We start from the raw sequence: 12,358 nt of genomic DNA, 5'->3' as shown, positions 1-12,358 counted from the left end.
AAAAAAAAAAAAAAAAAAAAGAAGAAAGATGCTTGACCTTTTTGAAGCCTGAATGTACAGTATGTAAATCAATTCCCCCCATTTGATCAGCCCAACTGGTCAACGCTCTTGTTTTTGAAAAAGAAATACGAGTTAAATAGCCATGCCAAGTTTTTGACCTCTACGAATGTCCCTGAGATTCATTGGAGGCGTGACATGGCAATCCTTTGTTTATGCATCAGAGAATAAGCTATTCTGTACTGTTCATCATATTGTTGAAGGAAACAGATTTCATAATACTTATATGGGCTGCCAAGATGCTTAAGAAAACAAGTGTTTGGAGAAGCTCACACTCCTCCAACATGCTTAGTTTCTTTTATTCAGGCCTTGTTCAATTGCAATGTGCCCTCCATGATGCACTCCAGAGCCATTTCTTTTGTTCAGACAAAACTATACAAATTGTCTGACTTCTTCTTGGCACGTGTGCTGCCTGATTGTTTTGTGAAATATAAAAATGTTAATCGAGAAAAAAATGTATATATAAGAGCTGTGAGGTTACAGATCAGTTTTAATGCCCCTTGGCCCATTAAATAAACCCACATATACCTTTAAATGACTTTTTTTTTTAAATTAAGGATATCCTGAATACATGTTTACGAGTCCCCATGAGTCTGTGTGTATTCAGGTTTAAGTCCCCACCACCAGAATAGAAAAACAGGTACACACATCACACACACAGACTAAATCAATGTAAAAATGACAACGCACTTGAGGCAGACACTGAAACCCTTAATGTAAGTTAATGTAAATCTTTTAATGTAAATGTTCTTAAAATATATTTAAAACAACAACAACAATATTTTAATAGTAATACATTTTAAATTAATAAAAAATGTTTTCTCAAAGTCATTTTAATTAATAATTTTAATTTTGATAAATTAATTTAATTTAAATATAAATGTGATTTATTACTATTAAATTTCTTTTTTACATTCTTAAATGATTGAAATAAAATATTATATATTTTATTTTATTATTTCATTTCTTTATTTTCTTTCTTTATTTTTATGTATTTTATTTAATACATTTAGCAGTTTACCTGCTCTTGTGTGCTTGCGGCTGAATGTGCGTTTTCTCTTAGTCCAGCCCACGAACTAAAAGTAAAAGTCCTGACAGCGCAGCTCCATATCACTTGCTCTGGGTTACGCTGCTGGCGTAGGTGATGTTCCTCGATTTGAATAAATATCTCATTATTTCATTCAGATATTTTCACTTCTGGTTCCTGACATGAAGACCGATCGACATGGACTCTGTAAGTTTTTATTTCCCGTTTGTTATTATAAAGTGCTAAATTTCACTGGACCTGTAGAGTTTACTGTAATAAGCTCTCGTGTAATTTGTAACGATGTTAAACTCTGTGAAGACTTTACCGCCTGTAATAACGCTGCAGTTTTATTGTTTATAACTCTGGATTTGATCAGAACTGTGTTAAATGAATGAAATATTGGGGTATTTTATTACTAGGCTATATTGAATATTTCTTTAAAAATAGGTGAATTAGAGGGGGTAAAGGAGGCGTAAAGCTTATAAATAAACAAATAATATTATAATACAAAATATAATATTTTATTTTTATCTTTTCTGTTGGAGTCAGTTTTTTTTATTTTGAGTGAAACTAATACATCTCGAACATATGAACTAAACTGAATACAATGTCAATAGTTATTACTGTCCTCGCTGTCCTTCAATTCAATCCTCATTTACACATCTTTTTTTTTTTTTTGCAACCTTGTCACATGACAATGCAAAAAAATATATAGTTTGGCTGAATTTTAAACTAGCTGACTTAATGCTTTTCTCTTCCTGCTTATTAAGTCAAATCTTTAGCCTTCCCGTTTTTAAAAAAAGAAAGATTCCATCCTCATTCACAGAAAATCTCATAAGGTCATAACATTGTTCTCCTGGTGTACAGTTAAAGATTTACTCCCAAGGGAAAGATAATGTGTCCTGGAAAAGCACAAGCCTTTATAGCAGGGCATATTCCAATGTCAAGATGGACAACTAAGATTTGCTAATGTTGGTTGCGTCAAAACAAGTAATCTGACCTTGTGGTACCCATATAATGCTGTGCTTGTTTGAGTTCATCTGTAATATAATGGTGATGAATGATGGCATGAGGGAGCCTTTTAACACTTCCATCCTCAATCACTTTTATGGCTTCAGTGACACGCAAACTAAAATCTATCTATCTATCTATCTATCTATCTATCTATCTATCTATCTATCTAAACAGCAATATTGCTCAATATATATCTTACATTCAACCAGATCTAATGTTTTTTTTTTTTCAATTAAAACACATATAATCAGTTCTCTAAATTTCACTGGACCTGTTTGAGATCACATGAGTGCATTACCCCATGACTTCAGGAGCATTGAAACTTCACCTTGGGGAAAGTCATTGGGAGGTTGTATTTTGGCTCTCTCCAACATTCCAGTGCTTTTCCTTTAACCAGAGCCTGAAACCCAAAGCTATAACAGAAGCAATGCCTCTGGCTGTCACATATTAAGACCAGTCCTCCCTCTGTTTGAGTGTAACTCACTGCCCAATGTGCCCATCCCTGCTATAGACTTTGAACCGTACTGACACTGCAGTCTGTGGTTCCGCATAATTTTGAATTGGTATATGCAGATGAGGAGGATTATGGTGCAAACAGAGTGAGACTAAGCTTATGTGTCTTAGATTTCACAAGATTTTGGTATTTTGGCATCCTCCAGAAACCATCTTTGACACTAATCAAAAAGTACAAACAAGAATATAGTTTTTCCAGGGGGAAAAAATCTGTAAAAATGCAGTAAAAAAACATTAATTGGTCAACTGTTACTTACCACACACAGTGAAAAACTGTAAATGGTTGAAAGTGTAAGTTCAACGATTTTCAACCAGCTTTGTGTTTTTAGTGTCTGTAGTATAAGTAAATTAACAATGTGTATTTTTTCCGTCGACTGAAGTCTCAAAACGGGTCATCCGGCAGACTTTTGACAGCTTTAGGGTTTTTGTGAAAACCACAGATCATAATTCTGAACTTTTGTATCCCTGTTCATGGATAGTCTGATTGAGCCCAGTGCATTAAGGTCATTGAAGTTTTCCTACCTTTTTTCACCACAGTCCTTTTTCTCTGTTTTCTTTAGTTATGTAGCACTGATTTAAAAAATATATATATAATGTTTCTACTGCATAGACAGCTGATTTTTATTACAACCCCATCTTGTCAGCGGTGAATTACTCCTTTAGTATCACATTATATGTAATTGTACTGTAAAATACTATCAAATTGATTGTTTTAGCAAATAATATGAGTATAATTTACTTTGAAAAACGGTAAAAAGGCATTCCCTGAAGTCCCTGTGTGACACGTCACATTTTATTATATTTTATTTTTTTTAAATTCTGTTATCAGTAATGTTATCTTTTTCGTTAATGTTCATTGCATTATTTTATATTTAATATCTAGTCTTTGTCTGTTGTAAAAATAGATAAGCACCAAGATGCCATCCCATAATACCTGAAACATTGTCACTGAATTTTCTATAGTGAATTTCTGACAATCACAGCTGCCGATTTAACAAGATATTTTTACAGTGACATATTACTTTTCTGATTTCTCCTTGAATTTATCCAGTTATCCACTTATTAGAGAATGCCACTGCCATTGGCTGTAATGCAGGGGGACCTGTCCCTTTTGTCCCCTACCTGAATGAGACAGGAAGAGGAGTTGGTCTGGGAAAGCGGTAGTATGGCTTTTATATCTCACCCAATGATCTAACCCGACGTTCCATATTGGCTCCACTGTAAGGTTTATAATTAGAGCTGGAATTTCAGAGATTTTTTTGAGAGAGGATGATGATCTGCAATGGAACTTCTTATTAACTCATTAACTTAACTTGTAAATCCCGTTAAACAGTTTAAGCATAAATTAACACTTGAGCGGTTGCCTAACTTACTTTCTCCTCATTCACTGCATTTGCTATGTAAATTGCCTTCTTGTTTAATAATTAAATCCCACTGGTGATTCAATGATCAAGTGACAAGTCAGATTAAAAAATGAAACATCTCTCATCATTACTAACCTCATGCCATTCTAAACCTGTGTGACTTTCTTTCTTCTGTAAAACACAAATGTTTTATTGTTTTTTGTGCATACAATGAAAGTCAATGGAGTCCAATGTTGTTTCCCCACTGACTTTTATTATATCGACAAGAACAGTTGAAACATTCTGCGAAATATCTTGTCGGCCACTTTCAGTATGTTCATGGCCTAACTCACGTTTTCCAGTGTGAATGATCATGCAAGAATAAGCCCTGAATGGTAGGTGACCCATATGGAAAAATCATGCAGACATAATTATTTAAAAGAGGTAGGAAGCCACAAACAATAGACCCTCTCTAGGAATTTAAAGCTCGTTGGCTGTTACACAGTGAAATTGGTCTCCAGGCTATTGTATGGAATATGACTTTGATCTCATGTTGGTAATATCATTTTTCTTTTTTGTGAGTTATTGTTAAAATTGCAGAATGTTGTTTTTATCGCAAGGAAGCCAGGTAGATGACTGTTAACCCAAAGCTAATCATTCATTAAGTATCGGCCCCCTCGTATACACACACACACATACACAAATTAGCAAACCGGAAGTTATTCAGCGCTGTTCCTATCCCCTTTTGTCACCAGCCATAAATATCCAAGAGGGCTATTCTAGCCAAGAAGCCTTTGAAAGAGGCAAACATGTTTTCTTGAAATAGACTCGGTTCATCAAGTTGAAGCCTCCTTTTGTTTATTTATGTAAGATTACGATAAGATTTCGTATATTCAGGCATAACACTGGGTTGTGTCGTGATATAAAGTGTCAGATGTAAGTTTTGGGTGGATTGTTCTAGCCAGAATAAAAGGTTGTTCTCATTCTGAGGGCTGTATGTCATTTTTCTTCCCATTGAGTATAAAAAATATTTTATCACCCTTGTAATGTGTAATGTGGTGTTTTGGGTTTTGTTTCTCAAGTCAAGTCTGTTCATGTCAAGTCAAGTCTGTTCATGTCAAGTCAAGTCTGTTCATGTCAAGTCAAGTCTGTTCATGTCAAGTCAAGTCTGTTCATGTCAAGTCAAGTCTGTTCATGTCAAGTCAAGTCTCGGATTATGTTTGGATGTTTGGATCACTGTAAATAAAGCTGCACTTGGGTTCTCACTTCAACTCGCCTTCAGTGGATGATTCGTTACATAATGTAGGCAGGCCCGCAACATCAAAAGTTCTCTTCAGGATTAACAAAAGGGTGTGCTTCTGATTCTACCCATCATAAAATCATTAATCTTTCATATAAAACTGTCAGATCTGTTATCTCTGTTATGTAATACTGTTTGCTATGCTGATATTGTGTCATACGACAAAGAAAAGAACAAGTTTTTTAAAAATCTAGTTTAAAAATAGTTTTTGAAATATTATTATAATTTAAAATAGTTGTTTTCTGTTAGAATATATTTTAGAATGTAATTTATTCCTTTGATGGCAATGCTGAATTTTCAGCAGCCATTACTCCAGTAATTTAACATTTTAACTCATTAATTTAAAACAAAAACATTTGTCTTTACTGATCCTTTTTTTTTGATAATTTTATTGTATTCTTGCTTAATAGAGAAGTATTAATTTATTTGTCCAAAAAAAGTAAGTGCCAAACTACACTGTATTTTAAAAATAAATTCATAGATGATAAATCATTTACCCACACTATATATCAGACACAATTGAAATCTACTTTTTCACAAGATCGGCTTTCTTTATTTCTATGTGCATTGTACTATGTAATTTCAGCTGTGTTGTAAACTGGAAAGAACCAAGGAATGTTTTCATAAAAAGTGAAAGTTCATAGCAGCAACATGGATGAATGCCAGTGTACTGGCATGTGTGGTAGTAATTTCCTGAAGATTGCATCTGTAATGGATGCACAGCTCCTACTGGTAGTGGCGATGCTGATATGCATTTAACTGTTTTATCTCTCTTACAGCATATATCCTCCCAGCACAACCATGCCAGTCCTTAAGAACCTCCCGTCTCGACTGAAGGGAGGCAGGTTTAGCGTGGATTTGTCGACTACACGTAGCGAGTTTATTCTCAGAAAAATGAGTCTTAACCTCAATCCATTTGAGGAGCCTGGCTCAGATGAAGGCTGGCCCAGAAGCAATGGAGGCTCACTTCTGGATGGGCGTGTGCCCCGGGACAGAAACCCGTTTGAGGATGAGGAAGATGAAAATGAGGCTAATGAGGTGCGGCGTGGAGGATCAGGGAAGGGAAGCTCCATCAAAGGCACCCTGGAACGCATGAAAGGAGTCTCTCCCCTCAAGACCCTGGGCAAACTGGGCAAGAACTTGCGCATGTCTGGCAGGAGCAAAGGAAAGGACACCCCCTCCCCACAAGGCTCTATAGGTTCAGCCTCACCCATGCAGAGGAAGAAGAAGGGCAGACGGAGTTCAGAAGGGAGCTTGCTAAGGTATTATGGGCTGCAAAGAATTTAACAGTTCCAATTCCTCTTAATGATTCCTTAATGGTTGATTAATGAGTTCATTACTTTAAGGTGTTTCTACACAAACTTTTTGGGAGTGGCATAAATGCAGTCCAATAATTGACCTTTAAAGGGATAGTTCACTCAAAAATGAAAACCCAAGAAGGTCATAAAAGCATTGTATAGCACATTCATATGAATCAAGTGTCTTAATCAAGTGTTTTACAGAGTTTTGAAGATGAACCAAATTCTTATGGGTTTGGAGTGACATGAGGGTGAGTAACTGATGACAGAATTGAAATTTTTGGGTGAACTATCACTTTAACTAGATAATACATTACACACAGACACACACAAATATATATAATTCTATATATATTATCGGTAACTTTAAAGCAATACTTTTATATTCCTCCAACTTTTCTCAAGTTAATCTAAATGTATTCAAGGTGGAACTAAGCTGTGAATGTTCGATATAGAATAGAACAAAAATAACAAAGTGCAGTAAGCGGTAAAATATTTTGCACTACTGACCAGATTGTTTATAATTACAGCAGTACATTAAAATAATATGGTAAGAAATACCAGTTTACAATATCAAGCAGCATAAAGAGCTGTTTTGTTCAGCTAAGAACAGGTGGAAGTGGATAACACCAGAAACTGGACACATTTAGCTTGCAAATATGTTAGGAAGGTGGATAGCAAATAACTACATAGACTAAAGAAACTTTACCAAGAATCAGAAGTTCATTTCTTAGCTGTTCTCTCTCATTTGTCAGGTTTGTGTTCTTGAGTATTAGCTGGTTTCTCTCACTGGTCACATTTTCATTCTTGGATATGTTGTCGTTCTTGAGTGAGCGTGATACACAGATGAACAAACATGCTGTTATTCTCTTTATTTATCCACGTAACATAGCACACATCAAATGAAAGCATGAAAACTGAGTGAATTATTACTCTCAGTACCTGTGAGTTCAGATGAGTTTCCTTGTGTTGAGTCTTTTCCAATTTTACCTCTTATAACGTCATTTGCATAGATATTATCAGTGCTTTTCCCATTTTTTCTTTACATCTCAGTTTTTCTATATTTTTCTATATTCTATACAATATTTTCAGACAGTTTTGTTGTTGGCAAGATGCTGACAAACTAAGGCTAGTGTCTCTCCTGGAGTGGACTGTGTTGTTTTCCTCATCTGTGTTTTTGTGGCCAGTATTTGTACAGAAAAGAACTGTAACTCACAGCAGAAGATTTGTTTGAAGATTGGTTCATTTTAATGGGATTTAAATGCATATATTAAAACATAACCACACAGTCTTGTATTTTTGTCTGTTTGTCCGATATTCCAGTACTGTTTTGCTTCAATTCAAGGTTTGAAATGTTGTGATTCACTTTGTAGCTGGATGGTTCATGACTTATAACTCTTCAACAAAAACTATTTTTAAAATCCCAATGGGAAAAATTAATTGGAAAAAAATACTGCAGCTGAAAAGTGGACGGCCACTAATGCACTCCATATCGGTTCCCAGCACTAAGATGAGAAAGAAACGTAGTGGGATAAGCGGTTTAACTTGAATCCCAATGTTTTTTTATGTGCTGATTTATTGCAAATAGTAGGTAGGAGTGTTTGTAAAATGATTTTTGCAGTTACATTTGTTGCCACTAGTAGAATAGACACACTGTTCTCAACACACTTCTCCTCATCACCTTTCTTCTTTCTATAGAATGGCCGGAAAGTGCAAAGATCGCATGGAGAGCTTGACCAATGGTGACCTGTGCTCAGAAACTGATGCTGACTCTACCAGTCGCCGACTCTCTTTCATGAAGATGGTGGGCAAGGGCAAGATTAAGAGGGAGTCCATGCAGGACCACTCATCTCAGGGGCCTGAGGAGGAGCCAGTGGAGGGGGTGCCCGAGGTCAAACCCAGGGAGCCACTTTCAGGTAATAAGTCAACTGAATATGAAGCTGTGCATTTGTAGAGTAACCATTCAGCAACTCATAGATTCATATTCCTCACAGTACATAAAATTAAGTAAACATTCATTGGCAGTTTGGCTATTTATTTAACAGTTGTTTTGTAATTGTTTGTTTCACTGTAATACAGTATTTATGAATATTCTTTTGAAGCCTAATTGTATTGCCCTTCTAGAAAATCTACAGACAGTCTTCATAGACTGTGATAGCATTAAACATGGGATTATTTGCAAATTAATTCAACTACAAATGTACAACTATCTTTAATGCTTGTTCCTAAACTTTTGACCACAGCTGTACTGTACCAGAGCTTGATTGTTTAGCTTGTCCTGAATGAGCATAGTACATGCCAGGCAGGAATTTGCACATGATTTCATGCTCAGGTTTCAGGCGTTTTACTGAAAGATAAGGAAAGATAAGGTTCAAAACCAGCAACAACTTGCAGGCTCTGTTGGTTAAAGAAAATAAGCATAAAGGATGATAGTGAAGGATCAGATTGGGACCATCAACCTAGCAATACCAGTTGCTAGCATCGCAGGCCTGGACTGTTTTGCAAACATATCTACAGTTGTTAGTGGTTGCTTGTGCATTTGTTAAACAGTCAACAGAGTTCATTGTGTGTTCAACCTAGTAGAATTTAGTTTCAGCCCTGCTCTTACACAATTGCTCTTACATAATTACTCAGTAATTTTAAGCAAGACTCTGATTAGCAGGTTCATGTGTGTTTGATTAGAGTTGGAACTAAATTTTGCAGAAAGATTGATAATCGGGAAACATGCCCGTCAGAGCGGCATGCATTTTAGCTGATTTTTAAGACTTTTCTGCTGTTTTCACCATACGGGCTAAGGGGCTGTCAAATTTAAAACCATCAATCTCTTCCCCTTGTGTAAATGCAGCATGGAACATGATAAAAGAGGAATCTGAGCAAAGGGGAACTGAATATGCCCCACAGTGTCATGTTTGGTCATGTCTTTGCTTTGTTTCAGCAGGGGGGGACAGGGTTAGTGATTCTTGCTGCTTTGCATGTCGCAGCTGACACAGCAAAAAATCACTTTTTATTTGTGTCTTTAGCCACATTATGTTGACGGGAAACCTTCTGGTGACCAGTCATGCGGGTTTCCAAGTTGTTCGTTCAGCAACTCTCAGCTGAAGAGACCACCAGAAACGTAAACGTAATTTGGGTGAAGAGCATTTTTGTTCACACATTGATCAGATGCCATATTAACAACATTCCAATGGTGAACACGTTTTCCTTAGTTTAGTCTGCTTTTGTAGTTTCTTAAGTATTCCAGAAAAGTTATTCTGTATGAGCTTAAATAATAGGCCTACTTCTCATTTATTTTGCAGACATAAGTGTTGTGACAAAGGAAAGCATTGCTCCATCCACCCAGCTGTTCTCAAGTGGCCCCACATTCCTGAGTGAATAATAATAAAGGCTTTAATTATTTAACTCACAGAGAGCCTTTTTGAAGAATGTTATCAAACATCTTCACGATGCATTAAAAGAATATATGGGACATAGGTTAAATGAGTTAGTAACGCTTCAAATAACATGTAATGCCACACATGCCTCGGTCGCTTCACATGCAAGAAAATCCAGAAAATGGATCAAAGAACAGGACGTGAATGCTGTTCATGGAGGGTGTTTCAACTGTCAATTGTCAGTTCTGCTGCCAGATCAGATTTCACTTGAGTAGGAGTTGACAAAACATTATCAATGCCTTTACTTCCTGTGTCATTGCTTTACCAACCTTACTCCATAGCTCAACATATAACTGATATAATTATTTATATGAACTATTATAATAAACAATATATGTACACACTACTCTTCAGTTTGTGGTTGGTAAGATTTAAAAAAAAACTGACTCTAATTTCACCTTTAAATTAACTGCCAATCCAAGAGATTCACATACTTTTGCCACTCACAGATATGTAATATTGGATTATTTTCCTGAATAAATAAAAGTGTGTGTGTGTATATATATATATATATATATATTGCTCTAAATGCATAATAAAAGGAGAACCACATATTAAAATTAAGAAATGTAACAATTTAATTCTGAGATCTAAAGTCTAAATTTCATTCATATTGTTTTGCTGGCAATGGAAATAAAAATTGTGTTAAATCAGAAAAATGCAAAATAGAAGCATTTTCACTAGTAGTCGCACCCCTTTAGGCCCCACTGTATACAGTATACAGTAAACATAGTATACAGTATATGCAGTTCCACCAAGGGTGGTAAATCTAGTCATTTTTCTTTAACAACAGTACCATCCTTTCGATGATGTTGCAACAATATGAAAAAAAATTGTTCTTGGAACACGAAGCATGTTGCAACTAAAACTCGTTGCTTTGTTGTGAGTTCAGAGAACTCACTCTGAGTTGCTGGTATCTATCAAGACTGAAGGCATTTAGTTGTCTTTGGGATTGTCAGAGGGTAATGTATGACATCTGACTGAATTGATAAAGAAACCATATAGAAGGGCGTTTACCCCTCATCCTAGTGAATGATTTCCAGACCTCGCCAAATTACAACCCGCAACCTCCAACCATAAGCCATAACTACAGCTGAGAACCATTCTGTCATGGCCACCATGGAATCAGTATCTGAGTGGAATATTTGCAGTCAATGCATTCCCATTTATGAAAGCAAATATTCCTGCATGCCAATTGGCAGTCACTCGTGAAAGGAATAGCCAACACTTCCACCTTATCCAGCTATTGTCCAACATTTGGCAGGAGGATTTGTTAATGCATCTCAAATAAACCAACATTAAGTGAGGGCAGGGAAGCACTTAGAGTAAGGTGGAGTTTGCATTTTCCAAATGGTCCCATTTAGGTTTGTTCTGTTGATGCTGGCCATGTCCAAATAAATTAAGAAGGGAGTAGAACCGATCTGTCCTGAGAAGGTTCATGTAATCACTTTGCATCCTGACCTAAAGGTCTCCAGTGGCAGGCGAGGCCAGTTGCCACTTGGAAGCCACTTCATCTCACTGGGCGTGTACGTTGAAACAAAATTTTAGCATGTGCAATTCCTTCAGGACGGGCTCAGTATTGCTCGACCCATCTGCGCCGCTAAGGCAGAGGCAGGAAATACAATCGTCTTCCATTTATTAAATATTTCACTTCTGGGGAAAATATGTCTACTCTGCACATGTTGTGCATTAAATAGGGGAAATGAATAAATGAGTTTCTGTGGGCTGCTATTCCTCAAGTTCTTCGGTTTCTTGTGCTCCGGCTTGACAGGAGGGTTTTAACTTTGAAACACAGAGGGTTAATGGAAAATGGTCCCGAACCTGTGGCACGACAAAGAACAGATCGTATTCCATTACATTCCTAGAATCAAGGCTAATCTTTTCCTTGTAACGGCTGATTGGTCCTGCTGAGAGGTGTTGGTTGTGCAGGTGTGTTGGAGCTATGTTAGAGGATATCTTGCTTAGTCAGATCTTTTCAGTCGAGTTGGTTGTCAGCCCCCACCCTTTTAAATCCTCACCCTAAAGCAAACAGTGTTATGTCCTCTTGGAAGTTGTGGTGGGGGTATATGTGTAGCATATGTGCCATATGTGCCCTTAAAAGGCAACACTTCAATCCCTGTGGTTTTCATTAAGGAAGGGTGGTGACATGTCCATGCTTAAGTGAAGTATGCTCCACATCATGAATTTAGTGCGTGAGACTCTGTGGAAACAAAGAGCTAGTGTTGTCCTCTGCACAGCTCAGTACAGTTACTGGCAGCGCTCTGCATTTTAATGACTGTGGGATAAAACCATTTAAACTACATGGATTTCAACTTCTGGATCATTGCTTTTCCAATATTAATGTCTGTCATTCTACACAAGTGCATGTGTGTGTG

The 12,358-nt window shown here is 36.6% G+C and overlaps 1 pseudogene; it reads left to right on the top strand.

Moving 5' to 3' along the window:
* The window catches only part of LOC107657552 (tumor necrosis factor alpha-induced protein 2-like), a 30,218-nt pseudogene that overhangs the window by 3,358 nt on the left and 14,502 nt on the right, over positions 1 to 12,358 (top strand).

The sequence above is a fragment of the Sinocyclocheilus anshuiensis genome, unplaced genomic scaffold (genome assembly GCF_001515605.1).
Source record: "Sinocyclocheilus anshuiensis isolate Anshui unplaced genomic scaffold, SAMN03320099.WGS_v1.1 scaffold255, whole genome shotgun sequence".
Taxonomy (NCBI): Eukaryota; Metazoa; Chordata; class Actinopteri; order Cypriniformes; family Cyprinidae; genus Sinocyclocheilus; species Sinocyclocheilus anshuiensis.
Note: the sequence above shows the minus strand (reverse complement) of the source record. Positions and strands in the feature narration are given on the sequence as shown.